The 15,410-nt window shown below is 39.7% G+C and overlaps 1 long non-coding RNA gene across 7 annotated transcripts in view; it reads left to right on the top strand.

Moving 5' to 3' along the window:
• LOC118848194 overlaps window positions 1-12,948 on the top strand; it is a 34,004-nt gene extending 21,056 nt beyond the window's left edge. For 2 of the 7 annotated variants that reach the window (XR_005010241.1, XR_005010246.1), the window contains 4 exons: window positions 3,399-3,475; window positions 7,708-7,789; window positions 8,875-9,268; window positions 11,531-12,948. This is a non-coding gene — a long non-coding RNA (uncharacterized LOC118848194). Of the gene's footprint in view, window positions 1-3,398; window positions 3,476-7,506; window positions 7,830-8,874; window positions 9,269-11,530 lie in introns of all 7 variants that reach the window. The other 5 variants (XR_005010243.1, XR_005010244.1, XR_005010242.1 and 2 more) reach the window with 5 other exon arrangements.
• Window positions 12,949-15,410: the final 2,462 nt, after the last annotated feature.

The raw sequence follows: 15,410 nt of genomic DNA, 5'->3' as shown, positions 1-15,410 counted from the left end.
CTACAGGATCAAGTATACTTTCTTTGGTCTCACTTTCATAACCCTTCAAAATTTTGCTCCTTCCTACCTTTCTGGTCTTCTGACACCTTCCTCCTCTCCATGTGCTTTGTGAGACATCAACAATACCTGTCCTTCTTGCTGTTTCTCAGACAAGACATTCCTCCATCTCCTGAATTTAGATAGATGGATAGATAGATAGATAGATGGATAGATAGATAGATAGATAGATAGATAGATGGGATGGATATACAGACAGATGGATGGATGGATGGATGGATAGATAGATAGATAGATAGATAGATAGATAGATAGATAGATAGATAGATAGATAGATAGAAAGATAGACAGATGGACAGATAGATAGATAGGATAGATAAACAGATAAGATACATAGAGACACAGAGAAAGCTATATAAATGCTATCTATTTTTTTTTCTTTTCCTCTGTTTCTCTTCATAACTATGGAATCATAAGATCATAAAATATTAGAATTTTAGAGCTAGAAAAACACCCAAGCTCACACAATTATGTTTTTACTACCTACCTCACAAGGTCATTATAAAGATGAAATGAGAAAATGGACTTTTATTAAGCCAAACACTTAATATGTGTCTGGACTCCGACCCAGGCCTTTGAGGCCCAAATCCAGTGTTATTTCTCACTATACTTCAATTAGCAAAGGTAGTAGAAAGTATTTGCCTAATATAGGTAAGGACTAAAGTCTTCGATTTCTAATCTATCCTGAAAATAAAGAACTACTATTAGGAAAGCCATACATTGGGATCATGTTTATACCAATTAATGATTATAATATTAGTTTGTGCTGCTGCATATCTATAGTTTGTTTCGGGCTTTACTATCTATTAGTAATAAATAAGATGACTAAATTTCATGAGGATATGGAAATAACAGTCTTCCTAGCAGATCTGGCTCAATATTTTCACCTAATGAAAGCCAAAGTAAGGTTTTCTTTATCCTAACAAACAATTGTCCTCAACAGAACCCCAAAGAGAAGCCTGATTAAGTCCTTATTTATAACACATATACCTTTCAAAGTTTAAGCATTTGAAGACCCTGGAGGAGGTCAGCATTCTTTGGCTATCCCAGGGAGGTCAAGAAAGTTATCATCTTTTTTCCCTTTTGATCTTTTCTATCTAAAAGAAATATTACTTGACTGTAGAGGGAAAGATGTTGGTCAGAAATGCCAAACTTCTCTCCCCTACCTCCTGTCTCTTTGGCCTTGCATATTTACTCCAGAAGTACAGTTGACGGAATTTCCTTTACTCTATGAACTCAGCCCTTCACCCATGCCTGAACTACCATATAATAATAGTAATAGCTAATATTTAGAATATTATAATATATAGCTAATAATATAATACCAATAGCTAATATTTATATCATGCCTTTTTATATGCCAACAACTATGTAAATCACTTTATAAATATTACCTCATTGGATCCTCACAATAATGCTATTATTAGCTCAATTTCAGCTGAGGAAACTGAGGGTCAAATGACTTGCCCAGGGTCACACTGATAGCAAGTGTCTGAAGCTAGATTTGAACTCAACCCTTCATGACTCCAGGCCCAGAGCTCTATTCTCTATACCACCTAGCTGCCCTATATTATTGCAGCCACCTTCCTCCCCACCCCATTCATCTTCAAGGTCATCACTACTCACATTTGTCTAGCACTTGAAGGCAGTTTCCTCACAACAACCCTGTGAAGTGGGTAGTACCACTATTATCACCTCCATTTTTGAGATGAAGAAACCAAGACTGTAGGTGGATTACATAACATAATCACAGAGCTAGTAAGTGACAGCACTGGGATTTGAACCAAGGTCTCCTGTATCCAGTAAAAAGGCTCTTTCCATTATATCCATGATTATATAATTAGGTGAGAGGAAGTGAGGGAGAGGGTTGAAAGGGTGAAAGAAAACCCCAAAGCCACCCCAAAAAGCAAAAGTTAATTTCCTGTCCAATGGATTCCAAATCCTTGATGCGTTTTATTCAGGGCCTTGAAGGGTCTCTTATGCCTTCCATTCCAGGTCCATAATATTACCCTTCAGTCTCCAGAAACAGAAGTCTTCTGTGTTCCATGGGGCCAAGTTCATCAGCATTTTCAGAGTGATGGAGGGCCTGAAAAAGAGAGTTGTTGGGTGACCCGGAACTCTTCATCAGGTTTCTCCCCACCACCACCCTCTCCTTTCCTCACCCAGATTGGCCACATTCTTCATGGAAAATGTGAAAAAAGATGGCTTCAGAGCACCAGGGGCTAAGAACGCTGGCCAAAAATGAGATCTGAATACTTTTTGCCTAGAGTCTGAGCCCTGGAACCTGTAACCAACAGGAAATAATAGTGCCTGACCTTAGCAAGGCCTGCAAGGTGAGACTCCTGCCTTGCTATCAAGTTACCTTGGCTTGGACTTCGGGTGGGATAAATGGGCAAAAAAATTAAGTCAAAAAAGAGGATTTCCAAAGGTCACCGTAGCTCAGTCTCTTTCCTCTGGTAAAGTCCACCATTGCCAAAACCTCTAAGCAGATCTGATCAATTCAATTCTCCATGATCTCCACCGACAGATTCCTCAATGAAACTTCAGTCCCCTTCCTCAGCATTCCATTATATGCCAGCTAAAGCTCTTTATAAGGACAACATTATATTATATTTGTTTCAACATTGTTCTGGAAAAGTTAGCAATCCAAGGTTATGTAGCTTTGTAGATGACTAACTTTTCTCCCATGACTTGGGTAAACTAATGACTTAGTATGTTTTTTTCATTAAAATTCTCCACAATTGCTGAATTAAAGAGCTTTCTACCAGTTCATATTTTGTCCTCACTTGTAACACCTCTCATGACTAATTTGTGAAATGGGATACCTATGGAGACACAAGTGTTCTTGGGTTCCGAACATATTACGAAAATAGATGGATAAAATAAAGTATTCTGGTTCCTTTTATTAAAAGTAATGAAAACAACTTTGTTCCAATTTTTTAAAAAATGTGTAATCAATCAATCAACAACCATTTATTGTCTACTCTGTGCCAGACGCTGAGTAGTAAAGGCTTAACCCCTTTAAGATGCAAGTTTGGAAGGAACTGGGAGTCTGCTGGATAATTCATAGGCAATCCTACGCAAACCCCTTTTATACCAAAGCTGGGTTCAAAGGACAGGGAATTTGGCCAGAAAAGCCTCTGATTTTTATACAGAGAGAATCACAGGAGTTTATGCAGACCCAGAGACAGTACACGATATTCTGCTTCCAAGCATATATGAGCTCGACAGTCTGTTTACTAGTTGAAACCAAGCCATTGCAAAAAGAGCTGACATTTATGTAATGTATTAAGGTTTGCAAAGTACTTTACATACATCACCTTGTTTGATCTTCACCACAGGTCTGGAAGGGATGAAATATAGAGAACATGTAGAAATTGACACTCATAAAAATGAAGTCACCTACGGTCACCCAGAGGTAAGATTTGAACTCTGGTCCCCATCTGATTCCAAGCCCCTGTTGCACAGCTGAGGAGCAGATAAAACATTTCTGCCTATGCAAATAAGATGTAGAGAAGGTTGGAATGAGAAAGGAGTATTCAGAAGACAAATAGTGGCTTCTTTCTGTAAGCTGTAAGGATTCTTTTGAAACAAGAAAGGATCCCTGTTATGACTCTGGGTAATAGCACCATATCTGTGAAACCTTTTGACACACAAGAGAAAGACAATTCCTGTGCTGAGATTGATCATCACAAACTTATAATTATCGTACTGAAATCCCACCTATTTGTTTTGGGCGCTGGAGTTGGTACTTTTGTCTGACCTTTATTTCTAACAGACCCTTGAACCCTACATCATGCCCATGAATGTAGACCCCATCCATACTTGTATACTATATTGCTGCTTAGTTATGGCCTCTGTATACTAACTTCTGACCTTTTCACCCTTAAAACTGAACCTCTGAAAACTGAACCTTTTCCTTCCCACTGAACCTTGCAAAATAGCCTCCAAATTGTCCTAAGACCTCAAGTTTGCTCTAGTGACTCACAGTAACCATGCATCCCTTTCCTAAGGAAACTCTTTAACATTATCTCTAGCATGCATATTATCCTAAATTCTGGCCTTTACTTACTGACCATGTCTTTTTACAACCCACAACCCAGAATAAAAACAGATTTTTAAACATCAGAGTAAAATCACTAAAGCAGACTGCCTGATGCCCCCGAAGTACTGGTCAAACCTGGAGCTTCGTAAAAGTCTAGAGAACTATTTGACTGTCTGTAATTAATGAGAATAAACTAGTTATTCAATCTATAAGGCAGAAACTGAGTCAAATTAAACAGACTAATTACAATTTAAGTTTAGTCATGAAGGTCCCAAATTGTACTTAGATGTCTTTATTACTTGATCTCTTATTCTAAACGATATCTTTCCTTTAGAGTTCTTAAATTATAATGAATAGTTAATATTCATAACTGTTACTATAATGGATGAATAATAAAGATCTAAAAACAATAGCTAGCACTTATGTAGTACCTACTATGTGCCAGGCTCTATGCTAGTTGCTTTAGAAATATTTCATTTGCTCTAGTATTTCCTTATTGTGGAAAAACTCCTTCCACCAACAGAGATTACAGATTTCCTAGGCACTGAATGATCAATTAATTAAATAATTGATTTCCCGAGCCTCTGAATGATTAATTTACTTGTTCAGGGTTATATAGTAAGTGTCAAAAGGCAAGATTTGAACCTATCTTCTTAATTTCAAGTCTAGCACTGATTCTTAAAAGGTAATAGTTTGTTTTGTAAATACTAATTATAATAATAATAATAATAACAACCAATAACATTTAAGGTTTAGTAATCACTTTACATATATTATTTCATTTGTTCCTTACAAGAACCTTATGAAGATGGTGCCATTATTAACCTCTTGTTACAGATGAGGAAACTGAGCTGGAGAGTTTTAAGAGGTTTGCCCAGAGTAGCATAACTAGCAAGAGTCTGAGGTAGAATTTGAACCCAATTCTACCTGATTCCAACTGTCTCTTTTATAGTAACAAGGAGTTATTTTATACAGAAAAAACTTAGAATGGAAAAAGATTCTAGGAGAAGCAGTTGCTCATGCCCAAGGAAATCCTCCATGGTTAGTCCACACAGCCTTATCTAAGAACCAAAATTAACCTGGTGGCAGCTACATGAATTAGAAGCATAGTCCCTAGGAAGAAATGGAGAGTCTGTACAGGGGGGCCTTCGCTTGAAGACTATAAAGTGATAGCAAACGTCCAATCTAGCTGAACTCCCTGTTGCTGCAATTTGAACCCATTTCCTGTTCTATGGAGATACAATACAATTCACCAACATCCCTGGGCATCCTGCCACGGATTTAAAGATTGGTATCTTACATTCTCCAGCACCACCATCCACTCTCATTTACTCATGTGCAGGATAAACTGTAATTCCTTTTGCCTCTCCTCATAGGCTCTCTGTTCTTCCTCTTTCATAATCAGTTTCTGCTTAGCTGTAAGGCAGGTCTCTCCTTAACTACATATTTCTTAAGGTACAAATATACAAAGTAAAAGGGGTCAGCCTCGGTGAAAGGGTGAAGGTGGTGAAAGTTATCCTAGGGTTTAAGTGCACATAGTAAGGACTAAGTAAATGCGTTCAGCTGCCCAGTATCCTCTTATAAAAGGATGAGAATTGGGTAGTACTAGGACCTTATGTAGACCTGAAGTCAGGAAGACTTATACACACATACACTGCCACATATATGTGGAAATAGATACATGTGTGTATATGCATGTGTACATATGTATATACATGTGGGTGGATGCTTGCAAAAGTTTATGTATATACCTGCATTTATATGGATATGGATACATATATATGTGTGTATGCATGGATGATAACCTAGTTGAGAGAAACTAGTCCTCTTGCAGAAGGCAACATTTGAGTTGAGTCATGAAGGCAGAGATTCTAAGGGGCAGAGGTGAGGAAGGAGAGCATTCCAGACATGGGAGAAAGCCAGTGAAAAAGTCAGCTGATGGGAGATGGAGTTTTTTGTGCAAGAAAGAGCATGGAGATCACCAGTACGGCTGGTTCAGTGCAATGCCGATAGAATCGCAGAATAATGCGGAGCATCTTATGGGACTTCACGGTTCGCACCAAGCAGTAACCATAGTGGAGAGAGGATGCAGCACTAATAGGATGCCCTCTTCTCTAACTTGCTCTAGCAAGAAGTGAGACCCTCCTAACATTCCTCCACCCTCTGGCAAGGCAAATCTTGACCTTGTTCATTTAACAGCCTGGAATTAAGGTAAAATGCTCTCCTGAGCACTTTGCATATTTTATCAGGTGCTTAAGAAGGGCTTTACAACAAATCCTCCTCTTCCTTCTTGCCTCTGTGCTGGGCTCTAACTGTACAATTCTAGGATCGTATTATCTTCTATCATATGAGGAACATATTAAGCAGGTAAAGTCACTCCTGTTTCTGCAGTCATACACTTCTTACATTGGCAGCTGTTATATGCAACATACAAGACCTCTCCCCTTCCCCTTCCCCTTCCCCTTCCCCTTCCCCTTCCCCTTCCCCTTCTCCTTCCCCTTCCGCTTCCCCCTTCCCCTTCCCCTTCTCCTTCCCCTTCCCCTTCCATGGGATTGTATACTTTATTCCTTTTATATGTGTGTGTGTGTGTATTTATATATACATACACATATACATGAAGGTTATATACAGTATATATAATATATGAATTTTATATATAATACGTATATATTATATACATTCATATACACATACACACACACATATATATATACATACATATATACACAAAATACTGGTGATAAGCAATACTGAGTGAAGCAAATGAAGGGTGTCTCTCAATATACAGAATCTTCTCTCACCAATAAGCTTCTGCTGAAAGGAGAGGAGCTAATGTAGACCAGTAAAGGATTCCAGAAAGGCATTCCTCTGCCCAGGCTCACAAGAGATCTCTTCTATTAATATCACAAGTTTTCTCTTTAATCTACTTTAAGTTAGAAATCTCTGTTTATGGCTTCTCCTGATTGTTACCTTGATCTGTCTATGGAATCCTATAGAAGAGCCATTCCACCAGGTTTAGGATTTTCCAGGGAAGACATCCGTACCCTGCTGCTTTATCCTCTGCCTTCATCCAGATTGCCTTTCACCCAGACCTCTATGGTTAAAATCAAACATGAAATAGTGGTTAGCACCTTCTAATTCCTTTTAAATAAAAGGGAATAAAGTATATGATCCCATGGAAGGGGAAGGGGAAAGGTAGAGAGGTCCCATGTGTTGGAGATAATAGCAGCCAATCTAAGAAGTGTATGACTGCAGAAACAGGAGTAACTTTACCTGCTTAATATGTTCCTCATGTGATAGAAGACAACTCGATCCTAGAATTGTACAATTAGATCCCAACTCAGAGGCAAGAGGGAAGAAGAGGAGTGGGTGTCACTAATCATTACTCACTCAATCTACATCAGTCTTTCACCTTAGGAAAAAACCTCACCTGCTTCTCCAGGAGAAGATGCCCAGTAGCCACTAAACAACCATGCCAGAATCTTTGCAGTGAGAAGCAGGAAGTTCAAGTGATTAACTCTGGAGAGTCAATCTGGCATCAAGATACATGATGAACTTTGAACTCTCTACCTCTTGACCCAGCTACTTCTCCTCCTTTCTCCTAGTATTCTCTACAAACGGTCCTAGAATCTGAGTCCCAAAGCACCAGTAGCTGATGGACTTTGGAAGAGCATCTCCATCTCCATGGTAATTCAGACACAGTGTTACTTTTAAACTATAATTCAAGGTAAATCACAAATTGCATCAGTCAGCAAGTACCCACACTACCCATTTCCTAAAGCTATTACATCCTCAGACTTATGTTCTAGTGGGGAGCTCTGGTCTTGACTCCTGACTCACTACTCTGGGCTTCTCTTGTAATTCCCACCACACAGCAGGAACATAATACATTATCATCTGTAACAGGATATTGAGTGACTGTCTGTAACAGCAGCAGGAGGAGTGTGAGGCCTTACAGCGTGGCATTACAGGTTACAGGTACTCATGGCAGTTTGCCAGCAGAGAAACCAGGGAGTTTTGTAGGGAGCATTGTTGCTTCCTGGCACAGCAGTGAGACAAACAAGATGTCAGAGCCAGTTCCCAGCCACCACTTCTTCCTTGTCTTCCTTCCCAGAACTACTGCCCAGACTCAAGCCTGATTTATTTTCCTATTGTGAGACATCCTCTTTTCAAACTGGTATGCCAAAAGTTGCTGAGCTCCATGCATAGGTTTCTGGGAGATACAGTTCCCAAAGAGAGCATGTGGTAAATGGCCTTTCCCATCTCCTCTTACACCCTAAATCAGAAAATATCACAATAATAATGTAAATGAATCAAAGGCTGGGAAGTCACAAAAGATAATGAACCCTTAGTTATAGAAACATTAAGACCACACACATTGGTGAGCCTGGCTTCCCAATCATCACCCAGGGGGTCACAGCCACATGTCCAAATGCCCCAGCTAGATGTCCGCCAGAATTTGAATGATTCCTGAAGGATTAAAATGTTCTGGTAACACATCATGTGGCTAATGTTAGCCAGGATTACTTTCTCAACCCAGCTCTTTGCCAACACCCCAAGGGAATGAGACAAAAAACACAAAAGTCAGGTAAAAGGGAAGAGAACGGAGGTGGGGTGCATTAAGGTAAAGAAATTAGGGGATCCAAAACTCTGGGGCACTGTCCAAGCTTGGGTTGCCACGGCCCTTGGAGGAAGAGACACATTATTATAGGGGAAGGAACCATTGAAAATTTACTTTGACTTCTTAGTTTTTTGGTTTTTATTTTCCTAAGGATCATTTCCTGAGTAGAATCAAACAAGGCTCATCACTTTAAGTCACTCTGGGCAAGATTCTACTGCTCCTCAAATTCCCAGACATCTGTTGTAACTACATCTGGATGGAAGTTGGAACTAAATGGTCTCAAGAAGTCATCTCTTCACTTAGGCCAGCACAAATTATAGGGGCCTTTCAGGGTTTTCTTATGGTTTAGAGTTAGTCCTCAAAGGGATGTATATAAAGCAGAACTTTTTTTAAATGATGGAAGTCAGAGGGAAAGCATGAAGGGTACAATGGTCAACCAAAGTCTGCTTGGATTGTCATATTAATTATGTTTTTCTCTTTCCCAATATAAGAATTCAAAGATTCACAGAACTTCAGAATTGGAAGAGGCCTCAACAGCCATTCAGGTTAATCCATTTTTAGAAAAAAAAACCTTTTATAACACATCTGGCAAATGGTCATCTAGCTTCTCCTTGAAGACCTTCAATGAAGGGGAACCCTCCACCTTCCAAGGCAGCCCATTCCAAACTATTAGAAAATCTGTTTTGACATGTATCAAGCTTTTTTATCCAGTGTTTCTAATTCTTCCCTCTGAGGCTAACCAGGGTTGAATCCTCTTTCCCCCATCACTCTTCAAAAACTCAAAGACAATGCTAGCTTTCCTATGGGGAGGCTGTACCAAAGAGTTAATGACTCCATACAATAAGGTTTTCCCTAGGATGGGCCAGTATAGACAAAACCTCACTTAAATTCGGGCTTCTCATCAGTCTGAAAGTTACAAGGTTCCATAAGACTGTATGAGGGGAGGAAGGGATACCTCTGTGGAACAATCCCTAGCCAATAATAGTTCCTGAGAGGTCAACCCAAGACCATGGAAGGGCTTTTCAGCCATTTGAAAGGGGTGGTTTCTAGGATTATGTGACTACAGCTAAGCCCCCTTTCTGACACTTAAGTTTCCTTGTTTTTAAAATGTGGCATTTTCACATGTTCGAGTGACCACTTAGTTCTTCCATTCTGAGCTTCATGCACTCTTTTCTGTGTGATGGACTCCTCTGGTACTCTGGTGAAGCCCATGGACCCCTTCTTAAAATAATGCTTTTAAAGACATAAGATAAAATATACAGGATTATGAAGGAAACCAATTCTATTCCAATACAGTTATATAGTTTTTAAAAAAGCTCATGTTTCTCTATTTAGAAACTCCTTGCTAAAAAAAATAAGATTAACTAAAACTAAACCCTGGCAGAGGAAGAGCAAGAGAGAGAAGGAAAGTAGCACATCATTTATTGAATGGGAAAAGCTAGGCTGCTAAATTGTGATGGAGTAAAACTGGATAAAGTACCTTCTAGCCTAAACAAACAGCTCTGTATTTGTTAAGGGGAAGAAAAGATTTATAAGGAATTCTCTTAATTTCAGAAGTTCACAATCAAGCAACCCTGGAAAGATTCTTCCATTTAATAATAACTCACATTGATATGTTACTCTAAGGTTTACAATGCACGTTATACTCATTTTCTTACTTGACACCTAGAACAACCCTGTCAGGTAATAGGAATGATATCTCACATTAATATACTGCTTTAAGATTTGGAAAGTGTGAAAACTTTATCCCATTTGATGCTTAAACCTCGGGGAGGTAGGTGCTATTGCTATCTTCATTTTGTACATGAAATTGAGTCTCAGAGAGGTTTACTAACTTGTCCAAGATCTCACAACTGGTAATGATCTGAGGCATCTACTACCTCATGTAACCTCATTGGAAATCATAGCAGTAAGTCTAAATGAAAAGAAGGCATGCTATTCTTTAACACATAAACACCCCTTTTATCAGCATTGAGTTATACAGTTACTGCCAAGATCGCTGTGGACTAGACTGATCTAGAAAGTTTTTGTGGTGGACATATGTGGTGGACTGTTGGGGCAAAAAAAACCTGAGAAGTAGAGAAAAAGAAGAGATTAGGAAGAGGTAGGAAGAATATGTAAGAACTATATAAGAAAGATATTAACCTCACCAATAATCACGATGGTGTGGTTACATATCTAAAGCCAGATATCCTGGAGAATGAAGTGGGCCTTAGGAAGCATTGCTAACAATAAGGCTACTGGAGGTGATGAAATTCCAGCCAAGCTATTTAAATCCTGAAAGATGATTCTGTTAATGTACTGCACTCAGTAAGTCAGTAAATTCAGAAAACCTACCAGTGGCCACTGGATTGGAAAAGATCAGTTTACATCCCAATCCTAAAGAAGGGCAATGCAACGAATCCCATGCCAGCATGCTTATGCTTAACATACAGCAAGTGAGGCTTCAGCAATATGTGAATTGAAAATTACCACAAGAGCAGGCACATTTTCAAAGAAGCAGTGGAACTAAAGATCAAATTGCCAACATGCACTATATTATGGACAAAGTAAGGGAGTTTCAGAAAAACATCTACTTATGCTTCATTGCCTACACTAAAGCTTCTGACTGTGTAAATCATAACAAAATATGGCGAGTCCTCAAAGAGATAAGAGTGATAGACCATCTTACTTGTCTTCTGAGGAGTCTGTACATAGGGCAAGAAACAACACATAGAACCAAACATAGAACAACTGATTGGTTTAAGAATGGAAAAAGAGTACGACAAGGCTGTACATTGTCACCTTTTTATTTAATTTATATGTAGAGTACATCACACGAAATGCCAGCCTGGTGAATCAGAAGCCAGAATTAAGGTTTCCAGAAGAAATACACACAAGAAGATGGTGGCACAGTGAGTGGGGTGTTAGAAAGTTGAAGAATGCTAGCATCTTAAAAATAAGGTAAAGAAACAAGAAAGATTTAAAAAAACAATATTCAGGGGTCAGGAAGAGACTAGTCTGAAATGAAAAAGAGTAGAAGGAGATAAGTTGGAGTCAAACTATTGGGGAGGGGGAGTTGTGCATAAAACAGAATGTTTTAAAAATGGGAGGGCAGTGAGAATGACCCAGAGGAAGGTGTCAGGCTAAAGGGTGTGAACTTTATCATATAGGCAAGTTATGCAGATTTCGGCAAGGCATCTAACTTCTCTGAACTTTAGTCCCCCTATCTACAAAATGGGATTGATACTGGCCATGCCAACCTCATGGAGACAGTTATAAAGATCAAATGAAAATGAATGTGAAATAGCTTTGTAACCTTATGTCATTCTTTGAATATAGTTTATCTTCATCAACTTCAAATAAGCTGTCATCACCATTATTATATCAACACTATTATTGGACTTATATCTAGATGCCCATATCAGTGTCCATCCAAAGGACTTGAATGTCTATGTGTTGAGGAAATTTTACCTTCTTCCTACCAAACACAAATTCAGAGACTGAATCTACTGGAGAATCGCCATCACACATTCTGGGGTCTCCGGTCTCATATCAGCTACCTCCCTTCATTGCCAGAGGTCTCTAGTTGTCTCTCCTGCCGTGAGGAAGCCCAGTACCCTGTGATTAGGATGTCTCAAGACAGATACCTCTGGCCCCTGGGGAAGAGTCAGGACGATGACAGAGAGGCCCTGTTTACAGAAGGCAGGGGTCGAACGCTGCTCAAGGACTTTGTTTAAAATTCTTTTTGTAACCACATAGCTCTGTGTTTGGGTTTGCTGTTCTCATTAAATAAACAGCTGGAGAGTCCTCATGGATCATCCCAGATGTGAGTGAGTAGCATTTGGGAGGATAATTAACATCGTGCTCTGGCCAAACCAGAAGATTCCCAAGGATGATGCTGTGAGGGCATATATGGATGGCCAAGGAGGATGAAAGGTCAATCAACCACAGTGTCAAATATTCACAAGCAGGCCCAGAAGCAGTGACCCTTCACATCTTCTCTTCTTGCAAAATTATCTGCCCTACGCACAGATTTCCACACATTACTTGTGAAAGAGGTCTACGTCAGTGAGAGAAGTTAGATCCAAAGGAAGAGAGAAAAGAAAAAGCTTTAGAGGTTCTGACGTGGAGGGAGGAGTTGGATATAGAAAGAGAATAAGAACATGTTATCTTAAACTTGTCTAAGAATCAGTAAGTCAGGTTACGACAATTATGTGCAGATACCTGTGTCCTCTTGCATTTCTTTCAGAGATCTAAATACGGCACTGAAGAAAATTAGGGAGGTACTGTTCTATAATCTCTCTAAGGTGAGTGCCTCAAGCCTAGGAAATCAAGGGAAAAGATGGTCTGCACTCGTGGGAACATCTGTGAAACCCCATGAAGACACTGATGGATTTGCTGAGTAACAGCAAACAAAGTTAGAAGCGAATAGTGGTGGAAAAGAGGGAGAATTTGGACTAAATCACTGTTTGACTACCAGGTTTATTAATTAAGATAGCCAGCTGGCTGGATGTTTGAGGGAAGTTGGGATACTGAAATGTGGGATGGGACAAAGAGACCCATGGAAAAGGAATGTGCAAGGTGAAAACAGCAAGGTTAATGGAGTGGATCGGGGAAGCCTAAACCAACCTGGGTTCAAATTGCAGGAGAAGAATGTCCTTAATCTTCTCAGCTCCAATGACCCTCTCCCCCTTCTCTACCCCACTTCAGCTATACACTACCATGATGATACAACTTTGACCTGGCCAGTTAATGAAGGCATGCCTGTTCCAAGCCCTGGAACTTCCAAATTTCTCTTTGATCCCTCTACCTCTCCCACTCTCTCCCTTTCAACCCTTGTCATAACCTTTGACACATTAACCTATTCCTGCTCTCCCAGCAAACCTCTTCTCTAGTTTCATTTGGTTGTTTCATTAGCTGTTCTCCCAGAATCCATAATTTCCCAATGACCTACCCATCCTCGTCTCTTATTCTTAGACCAGTGCTCTTTTGACTGGAAGTTGCTTCAGTTTGTGAGTCTCCAAGCTTCAGGGGAGTTGCTCAGATGCTTTCCATTGCTGGAGCTGGAAGAGCCTTCTCCCACCTTTCTCTTCCAGCAGCTTCAGTGTAACTTCTGATTAGCTTCTTGAGGACAGAGACTGTGTTCATTTGGCATCCCCAGGCCCTAATGCCTAGAACATTGCAGGGTTTAGAAAAATACTTGTTGAATTAAACTGAGTCCCACCTTCTCTACCTCCCCCAAGATTGTATGCTCCTTATGGACATCTTACTTGTCTTTGTAACTCCCTCAGAGCCTGGTACAATGCTTTGGACATGGCCAATCAACTTAGTTGATCAGAACAAATGAATAGGCCAAGCTTTGTGGAATAAACTGAATGGTGGGTTTGAATACAGCTTGAGCCAATACTTTTGTGCCACTGATAGTCTAAACTTTAGGACTAAAGGAACTATGTCTTTGGACCTGTCACCCTCTGTTCACCTCAGTAAAAAGACCAGGAGCTTGATTCAATAATTGGATTCATTTAAGGTGTGTGTGTGTGTGTGAGAGAGAGAGAGAGAGAAGGGGGGGGGGAGGGAGAGAGCATGAAGGGGGAGGTACGTACTGGAAAGAGATAGAGAAAACACATACCTTTCCTTGACCAGAACACACAACAAGTACATCTATGATTTCATGATGTTCTTTCTTTGACTGGGCTTCTTTTGCTATTCTGGGAAGAGAGACATGACCCCTACCAATCCTCTAGGACACTGTTGTATGGTCACTGACTGGATTGGAAAGGAGCATTGCCTAAAGAGCAGTGCATTGAAGTCAGAAGACCTGGGTTTGAATTCTGGTTCTATACTGTGTGACCTTGGCCACCTCTCCAGACCTCCTGTTTCCTCACCTATAAAATAAAGGGTTCAGTCTCAATCAGAAGTGTCAAACACACTACTGGCTTATGGTCTGCCATTATCCTTAGTGTGGCCCAACCAGATTAAAATGTAATTGGGAAAGATTTAATGAAATAATCAAAAATACAGTAGAACATAGACAATGTTAATATGTAGTTTTCTAAGTCAATATACTCTCAAGGAATCCTTATCTAAAGTTTACTGGTGCCCATTTCTATTTGAGTTTGACACCACTTGTCTAGATGACACCACTTGTCTAAAGGTTTCTTCCAACTCTAAAATGCTATGTTCTTATGCAAGTGAGTGGATGGGAGCTGCTAACTGGTCTCCCTGACATAAAGTCTCTCCCCACTCCAATCCATTTTCTACTCAGCTGTCAAACTGATCTTCCTAAAATCTAGGTCTGACCTTGCCTATTCAATGGTTATTGAATTCCCTATTTAATCCACTGATTCCCTATTACTTCCAGGATCAGATATAAATTCCTGTTTGACTTTTAAAAGTTTTTCATAAACTGGCCCTTTTCTACCTTTCCAGACTTCTTATACCTTGCTGCCCCCTATGGATGCCATGGCACTGACCTCCTTACTGTTTCTTGCATGTGACATCCCATCTATTGTGTTTTTACTGACTGTTTCCAGGCCTAAACTCTCTCCTTTTTCATATCTGCCTTCTCTCCCACCTTCTCCAAGAAGCCTTTCCCATCCTCCTTAATTTTAGTGTTTTCCTCTGAGACTACCCTCAATGTATTATCTATATACATATACAATATATATTTACATCATATAATATAGGCATATGTAGGTATATATG

Source organism: Trichosurus vulpecula, chromosome 4, assembly GCF_011100635.1.
Source record: "Trichosurus vulpecula isolate mTriVul1 chromosome 4, mTriVul1.pri, whole genome shotgun sequence".
In the NCBI taxonomy this organism is placed as follows: Eukaryota; Metazoa; Chordata; class Mammalia; order Diprotodontia; family Phalangeridae; genus Trichosurus; species Trichosurus vulpecula.
Note: the sequence above shows the minus strand (reverse complement) of the source record. Positions and strands in the feature narration are given on the sequence as shown.